This window comes from Bufo bufo, chromosome 5 (assembly GCF_905171765.1).
Source record: "Bufo bufo chromosome 5, aBufBuf1.1, whole genome shotgun sequence".
Classification (NCBI taxonomy): domain Eukaryota; kingdom Metazoa; phylum Chordata; class Amphibia; order Anura; family Bufonidae; genus Bufo; species Bufo bufo.
The window spans coordinates 553559540-553575093 of NC_053393.1; positions in this window are offsets into that span (position 1 = coordinate 553559540).

The following is a 15554-nucleotide window of genomic DNA, read 5'->3' on the forward strand; positions in this document are numbered from 1 at the left end:
TACCACTACTACTACTGCTACTTCTGGCCGTATAGTTGGTGCTACTATTATAGAAGGAAAAAAGAAAGAGAGGAGGCAGCGCCTCGTGTGTGGAACCTTACAGCACAGTATATAGGCACAAAAAAGCTACTGATTATGCTTACCAGAAGGGGTTGTGAAAGGTCACAACGCCTCCGAAATGCTTGTCTGGATTTATCCGTCCAGCTTACGGAGAAGAGAAGACTGTGTCTGCTGCCCCTGGTCTGTATCCCTTGCCGTGGATGCGGTTGTCAGGATAAATTGTATGCAGAGAAGTGAAGAAAAAATCGGACCATTCTCGGTGGCGCTGGTGCAGTAAGGACTCGGTGCTCAGAAGGTACCAATAAAGGTAATCTTTTTATTAATAATAAAGTAAGTCTACGCGTTTCGGGGGCAAAACATCCCCCTTCCTCAGGACAATAAAACTTATTACATGTAATAAGTTTTATTGTCCTGAGGAAGGGGGATGTTTTGCCCCCGAAACGCGTAGACTTACTTTATTATTAATAAAAAGATTACCTTTATTGGTACCTTCTGAGCACCGAGTCCTTACTGCACCAGCGCCACCGAGAATGGTCCGATTTTTTCTTCACTTCTCTGGTGCTACTATTACCCACTTTCTGGCTCTAGGTCTTTCATTTGGAACCTTTCTGTAGCCCTGACATATTTGGGCCTCCCAGATAATATTGGGCGCTATCCAGTGTATTGGTACAGTAAACACGTATATGCTGGTTTGAATATATTTAACAACCCCCCAAAAAAATTGACACCATGTGGAAATAGAACTTAAGGGAAATAGATTTAAAGGGGTTGTCTCATCATAAACAATGGGGGCTTATCGCTAGGATATGCCCCCATTGTCTTATAGGTGCGGGCCCCACCGCTGGTACCCGCACCTATATTGAGAACGAAGCCCCACAATAAAAAGAGGGCACACTGCAAATGTGCATCCGCCCTCCATTAATTTTCTATGGGGCCGGCGAAAATAGCAGAGCGCTGGCTCGGCTATTTCAGTTGGCCCCATAGAAATTACTTGAAGCAGGGGGCCGCACATGCGCAGTACGCTCCCATTCACTTCTATGGGGAGCCAGCTTGGTGGTGGCCGGACCGGAGTCCTCCAGCCACCACCTTGCGGGGCTCCGCTCTCGATATAGGTGCGGGTCCCAGCGGTGGGACCCGCACCTATAAGACAATGGGGGCATATCCTAGCGATATGCCCCCATTGTCTATGATGAGACAACCCCTTTAAGCCAAAATACCTTATCACTCACAGATAATTTGGTGCACTGCCCTGTTATCCTGTGTATTGGTGTAGTAATCACGTATTTGCTGGATTAATTAAATTAAACCCCTCAAAAATGTGGAACTGTGTGGAGGAAGAAATAAACAGAAATGGATGATTGAGGCCTGATGCTTGATATCACGTTATCACTCACAGGTAATATAGTGCACTACCCTTTGTATTGGTGTAGTGATCGCATATATGCTGGTTTGAATAAATGCAATAACCCCCCCCCCCCCCCAAAAAAAAATCATAGCTGAAGCACGCAATCTCGCGCGGCCTTTGATGATGTTACCACCGCGCACGGGATTTTGAGCTGGATCTTCAATCAAGATGGCGGTGGATGGCTTTTTGCGCTCAAACGGATGAGGTAAGTATGATTTTTTTCAATTGTTTTCATGGAAAATCGATTAGTTACCACGGACCACGAGGAAATTCGGCCTTGCAACAAATCAAATTTTCCCTGAAATTCGGGTCGAAGAGAACTTCATGGACTTCGATTCACTCTGCACTAATAATGTCCCCAGCGGACCGGTAGTTTATTTTCTCTGTAGATACGCGGGATCAATAACCGCTGAGGCTTAGACACGTGAGCTCAGCCGCCTCCGTCCCTGGAGCTCACTAGATAATGAAATCCAGTAACATTTCCTAAAGAGGAACATCAGATTCTATTATCACATTCACACAGCAAACAACAAGGAGCCAGGAATCCCTCCCAATCTCCAGCTCCGCACATTACTGGAACCATGAAGGGCGAAGGGTCAGACCTAATGCAATTTCACCACAAAGACGGGGTCGACATCTCACTAATTGTTGTATTAATTGGTCTGCAGCAGCCGACGTCCACCGAGCAGAGAGAACGCGTCTGTATATCTGCACTCTATAACTGATGGAAAAACTACCACTCCTAGCATGATATGGCATGATAGGAGTGGTAGTATAGCTATACCTAGAGGGCCACAGCTTGTAGAACTCATTGTGCCCATGCAGGTTCATGAGCGGTTCACCAGCAGAATAGTGAGTGCAGCTCTGGGGTATAATACAGGATGTAACTCAGGATCAGTACAGGATAAGTAATGTATGTACACAGTGACTGCACCAGCAGAATAGTGAGTGCAGCTCTGGAGTATAATACAGGATGTAACTCAGGATCAGTACAGGATAAGTAATGTATGTACACAGTGACTGCACCAGCAGAATAGTGAGTGCAGCTCTGGAGTATAATACAGGATGTAACTCAGGATCAGTGCAGGATAAGTAATTTATGTACACAGTGACTGCACCAGCAGAATAGTGAGTGCAGCTCTGGAGTATAATACAGGATGTAACTCAGGATCAGTACAGGATAAGTAATGTAATGTATGTACACAGTGACTGCACCAGCAGAATAGTGAGTGCAGCTCTGGAGTATAATACAGGATGTAACTCAGGATCAGTACAGAATAAGTAATGTATGTACACACTGACTGCACCAGCAAAATAGTGAGTGCAGCTCTGGAGTATAATACAGGATGTAACTCAGGATCAGTACAGAATAAGTAATGTATGTAAACAGTGACTGCACCAGCAGAATAGTGAGTGCAGCTCTGGAGTATAATACAGGATGTAACTCTGGATCAGTACAGGATAAGTAATGTATGTACACAGTGACTGCACCAGCAGAATAGTGAGTGCAGCTCTGGAGTATAATACAGGATGTAACTCAGGATCAGTGCAGGATAAGTAATTTATGTACACAGTGACTGCACCAGCAGAATAGTGAGTGCAGCTCTGGAGTATAATACAGGATGTAACTCAGGATCAGTACAGGATAAGTAATGTAATGTATGTACACAGTGACTGCACCAGCAGAATAGTGAGTGCAGCTCTGGAGTATAATACAGGATGTAACTCAGGATCAGTACAGAATAAGTAATGTATGTACACAGTGACTGCACCAGCAGAATAGTGAGTGCAGCTCTGGAGTATAATACAGGATGTAACTCAGGATCAGTACAGAATAAGTAATGTATGTAAACAGTGACTGCACCAGCAGAATAGTGAGTGCAGCTCTGGAGTATAATACAGGATGTAACTCTGGATCAGTACAGGATAAGTAATGTATGTACACAGTGACTGCACCAGCAGAATAGTGAGTGCAGCTCTGGAGTATAATACAGGATGTAACTCAGGATCAGTACAGGATAAGTAATGTATGTAAACAGTGACTGCACCAGCAGAATAGTGAGTGCAGCTCTGGAGTATAATACAGGATGTAACTCAGGATCAGTACAGGATAAGTAATGTATGTACACAGTGACTGCACCAGCAGAATAGTGAGTGCAGCTCTGGAGTATAATACAGGATGTAACTCAGGATCAGTACAGGATAAGTAATGTATGTAAACAGTGACTGCACTAGCAGAATAGTGAGTGCAGCTCTGGAGTACAATACAGGGTGTAACTCAGGATCAGTACAGGATAAGTAATGTATGTAAACAGTGACTGCACCAGCAGAATAGTGAGTGCAGCTCTGGAGTATAATACAGGATGTAACTCAGGATCAGTACAGGATAAGTAATGTATGTACACAGTGACTGCACCAGCAGAATAGTGAGTGCAGCTCTGGGGTATAATACAGGATGTAACTCAGGATCAGTACAGAATAAGTAATGTATGTACACAGTGACTGCACCAGCAGAATAGTGAGTGCAGCTCTGGAGTATAATACAGGATGTAACTCAGGATCAGTACAGGATAAGTAATGTATGTACACAGTGACTGCACCAGCAGAATAGTGAGTGCAGCTCTGGAGTATAATACAGGATTTAACTCAGGATCAGTACAGGATAAGTAATGTATGTACACAGTGACTGCACCAGCAGAATAGTGAGTGCAGCTCTGGAGTATAATACAGGATGTAACTCAGGATAAGTACAGGATAAGTAATGTATGTACACAGTGACTGCACCAGCAGAATAGTGAGTGCAGCTCTGGAGTATAATACAGGATGTAACTCAGGATCAGTACAGAATAAGTAATATATGTACACAGTGACTCCACCAGCAGAATAGTGAGTGCAGCTCTGAAGTATAATACAGGATGTAACTCAGGAACAGTACAGGATAAGTAATGTATGTACACAGTGACTGCACCAGCAGAATAGTGAGTGCAGCTCTGGAGTATAATACAGGATGTAACTCAGGATCAGTACAGGAAAAGTAATGTATGTACACAGTGACTGCACCAGCAGAATAGTGAGTTCAGCTCTGGAGTATAATACAGGATGTAATTCAGAATCAGTACAAGATAAGTAATGTATGTACACAGTGACTGCACCAGCAGAATAGTGAGTGCAGCTCTGGAGTATAATACAGGATGTAACTCAATGATTTTCCTAGTCTACGACGTAAAGTCATAGTTTTATTAAAGACACAGAGGCGAGTATGGCTATCTCTTCCTTTACTCTCCACCAATAGCAGCAAAGAAAAAATTGACATAATCATAACAACAAAGGACCCTCCCCTGTCAGATCCTATATCAAGCAGCTCCTCTTCTGAATCTTCCTCTTTCTTTGTATCCGGACACCATCAGCATAACCGTAACAGGTCCACCAAACCATAGAATCGAGCCAACCTGGCTAACACTTCTGTAAACTCAGAATAACGTAAAATTCCAGACACCGTGGGAACTCAGCCGGAAGTACGGCATCCTAATCCGGATCGACCCTCAACCTGAAAAAGAGAACAGACCATAGGTCCAGGTGAAACATATGCGTCAAGACCCGCAGCGTCCGGAAATTCCAGTATTCAAAATATACCCGACAGGGATAGAAGGACAGATAAACAATATAAAATTAATAATAATAACAGTTAAATAGATTTGACAACTCTAATACTAAAAGGTACAATAATAATAAAAACAGTATTAACAAGATCTACCATACCAGGAAAATAAGGAAAATCCACTGCAATAAAAAACCGTGAGGAGACCCCAGGGCGGGAAAAGGGTGGGCAATACTCGCCTCCGTGTCTTTAATAAAACTATGACTTTACGTCGTAGACTAGGAAAATCATTGAGTTTTACAGCAAGACACGGAGGCTTATATTGCAAGTTCAAAGCCGATCTATAATAGAAGAAAACAAATGAGACTGGGGACGAAAATAGAATTCCCTAAACGTGGTAACATTGGACCAGTCCGCCAAACGCATAACGTCCTCCAATCGGGCCCCTGAAACCGCCAAAGAAGTGGCAGAGGCACTCCTGGTGGAATGCGCAGTGAAGACGGAAGTGTCAATCCCAGCTAGTGACATGACCCACTTAAGCCAGCGTGCCAACGTCGGACTAGAAACCGGTCTGAAAGGATGGCGAATAGAAAGAAACAGTTGAGACACCGCAGTAGAACGATGGGCCCTAGTCCTGGACTAATTTTCCCTCAGGCAAGCCACAGGACACAAGATTGGAGCAGAAGGAAAACTGGGATAGGAGACAGACCTGATGCTAGTCTTAGTGCGACGTGAAATGTTGAAAGTGACCCCCTCCGAGGTGAAAGAATGGGCGTCAAAATCGAGGGCCCGAACATCCGAGACCCGTTTGCAAGAAATAAGACAAAATAAAGCCAACAATTTAACAGACAACTGTCTTAATGAGAGAGCTGAATTATCCGGCCAAGATGATAAAAAGGAAAGGACCAGAGAGACGTCCCAGGTAGTCGAAAAATGAGGCCGAGGAGGGCGCGCCAACCGAGAACCTCTCAAAAGGCGAGAAACCGAAGGATGTTGACCCGCAGGGACGCCTTCATAACCCAGATGGGTAGAGGAAATAGCTTACCTGAAGAGGTTGATGGTCCGGTACGCCTTGCCCGCCTCAAAAAGTGAGGTGAGGAACTGCAAAAGGTGAGCTACAGGCGCCGAAACGGGATCCAAGTCCCGTTCCAAGCACCAGCTAGCCCAATTTCTCCAGGCTGCTCGATAAGACTTTCTGGTGCCAGGAGCCCATGCGTTGTCCAGTAACTGTCGAGTCGCCTCCGAAATGCCATCGACAGCTCCAGGTGTCCGGAGATCCGGCATGCCAACAGCCGCAGGGAGCCGTCGAGTAGGAGTGGGTGGTGAAGACCCTGAGGGTTGCGAAGGAGGTTCGTGCGAGACGGAAGAAGAAGAGGTAACTCCACTAGGATCCCCAACAACGTCGGATACCAGACTTGAGACCCCCAGAACGGGACCACTAACACCAAATCTGCCCGATGGCGACGAACCTGAAGGAAAGTCTGTGGGATCATCGCGAACAGGGGAAAAACGTAAAGGCGGGACGCAGACCAGTCCTGGAGGAACGCGTCCCCCGCCACCGCTTCCGGATCTGGACGCCATCTGTATGGTCATCGGGCCCCACAAGTCCGAAATCGCCGAGAACACCTCCGGATCCAACTGCCAATCGCTGCCGTCCGACAGGTAGCGAGAGTTCCAATCTGCGCGAACGTTGCTCAGACCCAGCAAGTATTCCGCCTGCACCATGATGTCCCTGGAGAGGCAAAACGACCAAAACTGCTTGGCTAACCGCGCCAAGGTTGCTGAGTGGGTACCTCCCAACCGGTTGACGTAACGGACTGCCGAGACGTTGTCCATCCGCAGTGTGATGCATGCATTGGCGATCCCATTGGAGAAGCTCCTGACAGCGAAGGAACCGGCCAGAAGCTCCAAGGCGTTGATGTGGAGGCAAGACTCCTCCACCGACCAAAATCCTCCCGTGGAAACTCCGTTGCAATGAGGCCCCCATCCCTGGAGGCTCGCATCCGACTCGATGGTCAATTCCGGAAGGAAACCGAAGATCGCCCTGCCATTCAATGCTTCCAGATTGGCGATCCACCAACGCAACTCCTCTCGGGCTTCCGAATCCAGGACCACCACGTCCGCAAAGGAGGCACCGATCCGAAGATGCGCAATCTTCAGCCTCTGGAGAGCACGGTAGTGCAATGGTGCCGGGAACACGGCCTGAATTGAAGATGCCAACAGTCCGATGATCCGGGCCAGGTGGCGTAATGAAAGTTGAGGGATGAGTAGAGCATGTCTCAACTCCTTGCAGATCGCACGTAACTTTGCCATTGGAAGACTGAGGGATTCCGAGATCGAATCCACCAAAAAGCCCAGAAATTCCATCCGCTGAGATGGGATGAGGCATGACTTCTCCGTGTTGAGGAGGAAACCGAGGTCCGTCAGCAGGGTCGCCGTCCACTGCAGATGTTCTAGCAGCCCCGCACTGGATTCAGGCATCAGGAGGATGTCGTCCAGGTAAACGATGAGGCGTATGCCCCGACTCCTCAACCATGACACGACCGTACGCAGCAGTTTGGTGAAGCACCAAGGAGCTGAAGACAACCCGAACGGGAGACAAGTGAACCTCCAGATCTCTCCTCTCCACCAGAACCGGAGAAGATCCCTGGAACGAGTGTCCACCGGGACCGTCAGGTAAGCATCCTTCAGATCCAGCTTTACCATCCACTCTCCCGGTGTCAACAGATCCCAAAGGAGGTGAATCCCCTCCATTTTGAAATGACGGTAGCGCACCACCGTATTCAGGGCGCGAAGGTTGATGACCGCCCTATCTTTTTTCTGAACGAGGAATATATTGCTGATGACCCCCCACTCTGAAGGAGGGGCCCGTTCTATCGCCTGTTTTTGGAGGAGAGAAGACCGTTCCAAATCTATTAGTGCGCAATCCGGGCGCGACAGCGGTATGGGTGGGGGGGGGAACCATGCACGGGGACCCCGTGAGTTCTATGCAGAAGCCCCTGACCGTGGACAGCACCCATGGATCTGATGTGATGAGGCTCCAGACATGAGAAAAGAGTTGGAGTCTGCCCCCTACACAAGGTACCGTAGAATCCCCAATCAGAGGAAGACTTACCGAAGGGTCTGCGAGAGTTGGGGTTGCCTCTGAAGGAGCGAGATCATCACTGGCCTCCTCTGGTCGAGAAGAAAGGAGATGGGTTGCGTTGTTCTTAGAAGGGAGGTCTCTGACCAAAGGAACCTCTACCTGCGCCACGGGCCTGAAAGTTTGCACGGCCGGACAGGCGGCTCCTGCTACTGCCAGCCCGATTAGAGACCCGTCCCTGAAATACCCTGCGCATAGATGACTGGGCCTTGTCTAGCGCGGTGAAGGTACCAACAAATCGCCCCATATCCTTAATAAAGGAATCGCCAAATAGGAGACCCTAGGCGTCCTTACCCGCTTCTGTGAGCGCCAAATTAGACAATTTGGGGTCGATTTTGAAAAAAATGGCTTTACGCCTTTCGATTGCCAAGGAGGTGTTGGCATTCCCGGCGATACACATCGCCCTTTGGGTCCAACCCCGCAACTCTTCAGGGTCAATAGGGGAGCCCTCCGTCCTAGCTGCCTCAGCTAGTTCAAAAATCTTGGCCAGCGGGCCAAAGATTTCCAGCACTTTATCCTGGCAGCTGCGTAGAGCTGAATCCAGGCCCTTTTTAGGGTTCCAACCAGTTTTGGCCAAAAACTGTGACATCTTGGGGTCCACCACAGGGGTGTCACACAACTTGTTGGGGACTAGCGGCCTGGGGCACTCGACCCTAAGTTTATTCTGTGTTTCACGGCTCAGAGGGTGACGCACCCAGTGCTCCAAATAACTACCCACATGTTCAGTGGGAAGCCACTCCGCCGATCTAGGGTGATGCAAGGTGTCGGGGTCGAACATAGGTTCGCCCGCAGAATCTAGCAGTGCATCAGACCGGGTAATGGCAGAGGAGGACGCTACGTCCTTGGCAGAGGAGGCCGCAGTAGCGGAGACTGAGGGGCCCTGAACAGGGTGAGATACATACTCCTCTGACACATAATCCACATCCACAAAAGCCTCCTTGTCCGATGCTCTGTCCGAGTCAGACACATTAGGGGATTGTGCTCTAGCGCACCTCCATGTTCGCGCCCGTTCTGCCTGGCGTGATGAGGCCCTTTTACGTGAGCTATGCACGTTACCTTGGGTGGCAGGATGCGCACCAGTCAAGATCTCCTGTGAAACAGGAGGTTCAGTGTAGGTAGGCTGCGGTGTGTTCTGGGTATCCTGCAGAGCTACTCTGGTAGGCTGCGCTGATAGTGCCTGGGTAATGCTCTGGGACAATATAGTGGTCATGGAGCCCATGGCTGCCATGATAGCATCAGACACAGAGCGCTGAAGTGCCAGCGCCTGTGCATCCTCCCCAGATGCCCTATGATCTTCAGGAGAGGAGGGGGGAACATTAGTGGGAGACTGGGAAGGGTGGGACATGATGAGGCAAAAACAGGAAAATAACTGTCCGCAAGTAAGGGGATGAAACTAGAACTAAGCAATGTCTAGCCTAGCAGTGCAAAGCGCCAAATACCACAATATGGAAGAAATCCCTAGTAAAGACGAGCGGCCGGCAGGAGCAACATGCAGGGAGGAACGCTGTGGACGAACTGCCCACGAGAAATCGCGTCCAAGTATAAGAAAATGGCCGCCGAGATCTCGCGAGACGATCGCGTCATAAAGATGGCCGCCGAGATCTCGCAGCCGGCAGGGGAACAAGGCCTGAATCGCGGGCAAACTAAGGCGCAGAATGATGGGGAGGGAGGCCCCGCCTCCCAATACAGAGACAAGCGGCGGGAGGGAGGAAGCGCTGTGGAGTGAAACGGAGCAGAGCGCGGTAAGGGGAATGGGAAAATGGCAACGGAGAGCCAACAATGGGGACAGTGAAAGCCAGAAGGCTAGTACAGGAACCTAAAGGGGATAAAGACAGTGGGAAGAACCCACCAGGAAGCGCTGCACATAAGGGTTAGTCACCCTAGATGCAAGCAGCGCAGACAAACAACCTGTAAGCAAAACAGCAATATCACAGGAGAAAATGTAGGTGTACTTAGCTGGTGGAGCAGCAAAGAAAGATGAAGATTCAGAAGAGGAGCTGCTTGATATAGGATCTGACAGGGGAGGGTCCTTTGTTGTTATGATTATGTCAATTTTTTCTTTGCTGCTATTGGTGGAGAGTAAAGGAAGAGATAGCAATAGGAGCCTCCGTGTCTTGCTGTAAAACTCAGGATCAGTACAGGATAAGTAATGTATGTACACGGTGACTGCACCAGCAGAATAGTGAGTGCAGCTCTGGAGTATAATACAGGATGTAACTCAGGATCAGTACAGGATAAGTAATGTATGTACACGGTGACTGCACCAGCAGAATAGTGAGTGCAGCTCTGGAGTATAATACAGGATGTAACTCAGGATCAGTACAGGATAAGTAATGTATGTACACAGTGACTGCACCAGCAGAATAGTGAGTGCAGCTCTGGAGTATAATACAGGATGTAACTCAGGATCAGTACAGGATAAGTAATGTATGTACACGGTGACTGCACCAGCAGAATAGTGAGTGCAGCTCTGGAGTATAATACAGGATGTAACTCAGGATCAGTACAGGATAAGTCATGTATGTACACAGTGACTACACCAGCAGAATAGTGAGTGCAGCTCTGGAGTATAATACAGTAATGTTCAGATACAATGATTCCCAAGAGTTTCATCAGTGCAGCAGATAGTGGCTGAAGATTTGCCATGTTGTATTGTATGGTAAATGTAGAGATTCCTCGCAGTTGTGGGATGGTATTTTTCGGCCGCTCATGCTGAGGTAGAGATGAGCAAAGTTTTGGAAAATTTGATTCGGCTGCTTTGCTGAATTTGAAAGATTTTTTTGCTTTGTAACGAATGACTTCATTACAAAGTGCATTTCTTTGTAAGCAGCGGGTGCACTGACAGATAGCAGCCAATGCGCTTCCCCCCCCCCCCCATAATTGAACCCTTCAGAGGCTGTGTTCATAGCTGATCGCTGCATCTGACAACAATAATACATTGTAATATATTTTTTTAAATTAATAAATATACTTACCTCATCCATCGTGATGAGCCAGCTGCCGCCATCTTGATTGAAGATCTAGCGCAGCTTGTGATGACCTCAACACATCATCCGGCGTGGTGACATCAAAAATCGATCCGCCCTGTCTTCAGGTTTTGTCTTCGTGTGTCAGTTGCTGGATTTAGTTGAAGGATCTGATCGATGGTGAAGGCTGATCATTTATCAGTGGATTACTTATGGCAGCACAAAACGCCGGAGGAAGAAGAAACCCCCAATACTTTCTTACAGGGATACAGACAGCACCTGATGAGGCTGATACAGTCGTATCCGGTCTGTCCTCTGCTAAACAGCCTGGACTGACACATTGTAACAAACTATTAGGACAGGACAGAGCATTGTGCCACTGATGTATCAGATTGGTAGAGTGCTATCTAGATGGATACAATTGTAAAAAAACCTCCCCTGTGCGCAGTATTCGAATCATTCTGCACTGATGATGCTTTCTTTTACATGGGACTGAGCCCTTTGACGTGATGTGTATACCCGGGGGATACGGCTGGAGGCTGCAGGACGAGACCTTGGAGCCTTCTCTTTATTATCAGCCTGAAACCAAAAGAAGAAAAGAGGCCAGAAGATCCGTCACCCACCTCCTCCCGTACTGGAGCTGCTCATGTCAGCAATGATAACAAGAATTGACCTCCATAGCCAGACCATGATCAATGGTCTAACTCCCAGCAGGAGGTGGGGGGTTATACTTCTATAGATGACTCCTTGTTCTATCAAGTGGAAGATGCAGAGGAGAGCTTTTCCTGAAGAGGAATTCCCTTGTGCCCTTGACTGTAATGAGCTGGAGACTGTATAGCAGGATGGTTTCAGTGGTTTCCAGATCTGGATGAGACTTTTGGGAATGCTTTCTACAATATTTTGGAGGGTATCTGGAAATTCATCCAGAAGACTATTTGTTAGGTCAGACCTTGATGTTTGGAGGATAACGGCCCGGCTCGCAGTCTCTGTTCTGGTGGGTTCGAGGTTGATCTCTGTGCGGCCAGTCAGGTTCTTCCAGACTCCCCCCAACCATGGAGCTTGCTTTGTGCACGGGGGAGCAGTCATGGAGGAACAGAAAAGCTGTTCCCACAAATCTGTCACCAACTGTCCACAATGTCTTGTCTGCTGAAGCATTGACCCCTTAAGGAACAGGCCATTTTTCACCTTAAGGACCAGACAGATTTTTGCTAATCTGACCAGTGTCACTTTATGTGGTGATAACTTTAAAACGCTTTTACATATCCAGGCCATTCTGAGATTGTTTTCTCATCACATATTGTGCTTCGTGACAGTGGTAAATTTGAATCAAAATATTTAATTTTTATTTATAAAAAAATGCCAAATTTACCAAAAATTTGGAAAAATTCGCAACTTTTCAAATTTTTATTTCTCTGCTTTTAAGGCTAGGTCTACATATGTTGCAGTGCGACACCATAGACTGCCATTATAAAAATTGTCGCGCGACATTGGTGCAACAAAATGTCGCGCGACAAATGTCGTCGTGTAGACCTAGCCTAAAACAGATAGTGATGCCTCATATAATAGTTCTTACTTTACATTACCCATATGTCTACTTCATGTTTGGATCATTTTGTGAATGCCATTTTATTTTTTGGGGACGTCAGAAGGCTTAGAAGTTTAGAAGCAAATCTTGAAATCTTTCTGAAAATTTCCAAAACCCACTTTTTAAAGACCAGTTCAGGTCTGAAATCACTTTGTGAGGCTTACATAATAAAATGACCCCATTTTAGAAACTACCCCCCTAAAGGTATTAAAAACTGATTTTACAAACGTTGTTAACTCTTTAGGTGTTCCACAAGAATTCATGGAAAATGGAGATGAAATTTCAGAATTTCACTTTTTTGGCAGATTTTCTATTTTAATCATTTTTTTCCTGCTAACAAAGCAAGGGTTAACAGCCAAACAAAACTCAATATTTATTGCCCTGATTCTGTAGTTTACAGAAACACCCCATATGTGGTCGTAAACTGCTGTACGGGCACACGGCAGGGCCCAGAAGGAAAGGAACGCCATACGGTTTTTGAAAGGCAGATTTTGATGGACTGTTTTTTTTACGCCATGTCCCATTTGAAGCCCCCTGATGCACCCGTAGAGTAGAAACTCCAAAAAAGTGACCCCATTTTAGAAACTACACCCCTCAAGATATTCAAAACTGATTTTACAAACTTTGTTTACCCTTTAGGTGTTCCAGAAGAATTTATGGAAATTAGAGATGAAATTTCAGAATTTCACTTTTTTGGCAGATTTTTCATTTTAATAATTTTTTCCGCTAACTAAGCAAGGGTTAACAGCCAAACAAAACTCAATATTTATTGCCCTGATTCTGTAGTTTACAGAAACACCCCATATGTGGTCGTAAACTGCTGTACGGGCACACGGCAGGGAGCAGAAGGAAAGGAACGCCATATGGTTTTTGGAAGGCAGATTTCACTGGGATAATTTTAACTTGCTATGTCACATTTTAAGACTCCCTGATGCACCCCTAGAGTAGAAACTCCAAAAACGTGAGCCCATTTTGGAAACTACGGGATAAGGTGGCAGTTTTGTTGGTACTAGTTTAGGGTACAGCTGATTTTTGGTTGCTCTATATTACACTTTTTGTGAGGCAAGGTAACAAAAAAATTGCTGTTTTGACAGTTTTTATTTTTTGTTTTTTACAACGTTCATCTGACAGGTTAGATCAGGAGCTATTTTTATAGAGCAGGTTGTTACGAACGCAACAATACCATGTTTGTTTCAGTTTTACAGAATAAAGCATTTTTGAAAAAAAAAAATTTTTTGTGTCTCCATATTCTGAAAGCCATAGTTTTTTGTATTTTTTTGGGTGACTGTTTTATGTAGGGGCTAAATTTTTTTGGTATGAGATGATGGTTTGATTGGTACTATTTTGCATATGACTTTTTGATCGCTTGGTATTACACTTTTTGTGATGTAAGGTGACAAAATAAGGCCTGTTTGACACAGTTTTTTTTTTTTTACGGAGTTCACCTGAGGTCATGTGATATTTTTATAGAGCAGGTTGTTAAAGACGTGGCAATACCTAATATGTATACTTTTTTTTTATTTATTTACGTTTTACACAATAAAATCATTTTTGAAACTAAAAAATCATGTTTTAGTGTCTCCATATTCTGAGAGCCATAGTTTTGTTATTTTTTGGGCAATTGTCTTAGGTAGGGGCTCATTTTTTGCGGGATGAGATGACGATTGGTATGATTTTAGGGTGCTTATGACTTTTTAATCTCTTGGTATTACACTTTTTGTGATGTAAGGTGAACAAAAAATTGTTTTTTTGACAGGTTTATTTTTATATTTTTACAGTGTTCATCTGAGGGGTTAGGTCATGTGATATTTTTATAGAGCCGGTCGTTACAGACGTGGCAATACCTAATATATATACTTTTTTATTTATTTATGTTTTATACAATAATATATTTTTTGAAATAAACAAAAAAATCATCATAGTCTGAGAGCCATAGTTATTTTTTTTTTGAGCGATTATCTTAGATAGGGTATAATTTTTGCCGGATGAGGTGACGGCTTGATTGGCACTATTTTGGGTTGCGTATGACTTTTTGATCGCTTGCTATTACACTTTTTATGATGTAAGGTGACAAAATGGCTTTTTGACACCATTTTTGTTAAAGTTTTTTTACGGTGTTCACCTGAGGGGTTAAATCATGTGATATTTTTATAGAGAAGGTTGTTATGGATGCGACGATACCTAATATGTATACTTTTTTATTTAAGTTTTATACACTAATATAATTTTTGAAACAAAAAAAAATCATGATTTAGTGTCTCAATAGTCTGAGTCATAGTTTTATTTTATTTTTTAGGCGATTGTCTTAGGTAGGGTATCATTTTTGCGGGATGAGATGATGGTTTGATTGGTACAATTTTGTGGTGCGTATGACGTTTTGATTGCTTGCTATTACACTTTTTGTGATGTAAGGTGACAAAAAAATTGCTTTTTTTGACACTTTTTTTTTACGGTGTTCAACTGAGGTTAGGTCAAGTGGTATTTTTATAGAGCAGGTTGTTACGGACGCATCTATACATAATATGTATACTTTTTTTTACACTTAACACAATAAAAGCATTTTTGAAACAAAATACTTTTTTTTATTTATTTAAGTTTTATACACTAATATCATTTTTGAAACAAAAAAAAAAATCATGTTTTAGTGTCTCCATAGTCTGAGAGCCATAGTTATTTTCTTTTTTGGGCGATTGTCCTATGTAGGGGCTCATTTTTTGCGGGATGAGGTGACGGTTAGATTGGTACTATATTGGGGGCATACGCCTTTTTGGTCGCTTGGTGTTGCACTTTTAGTGATG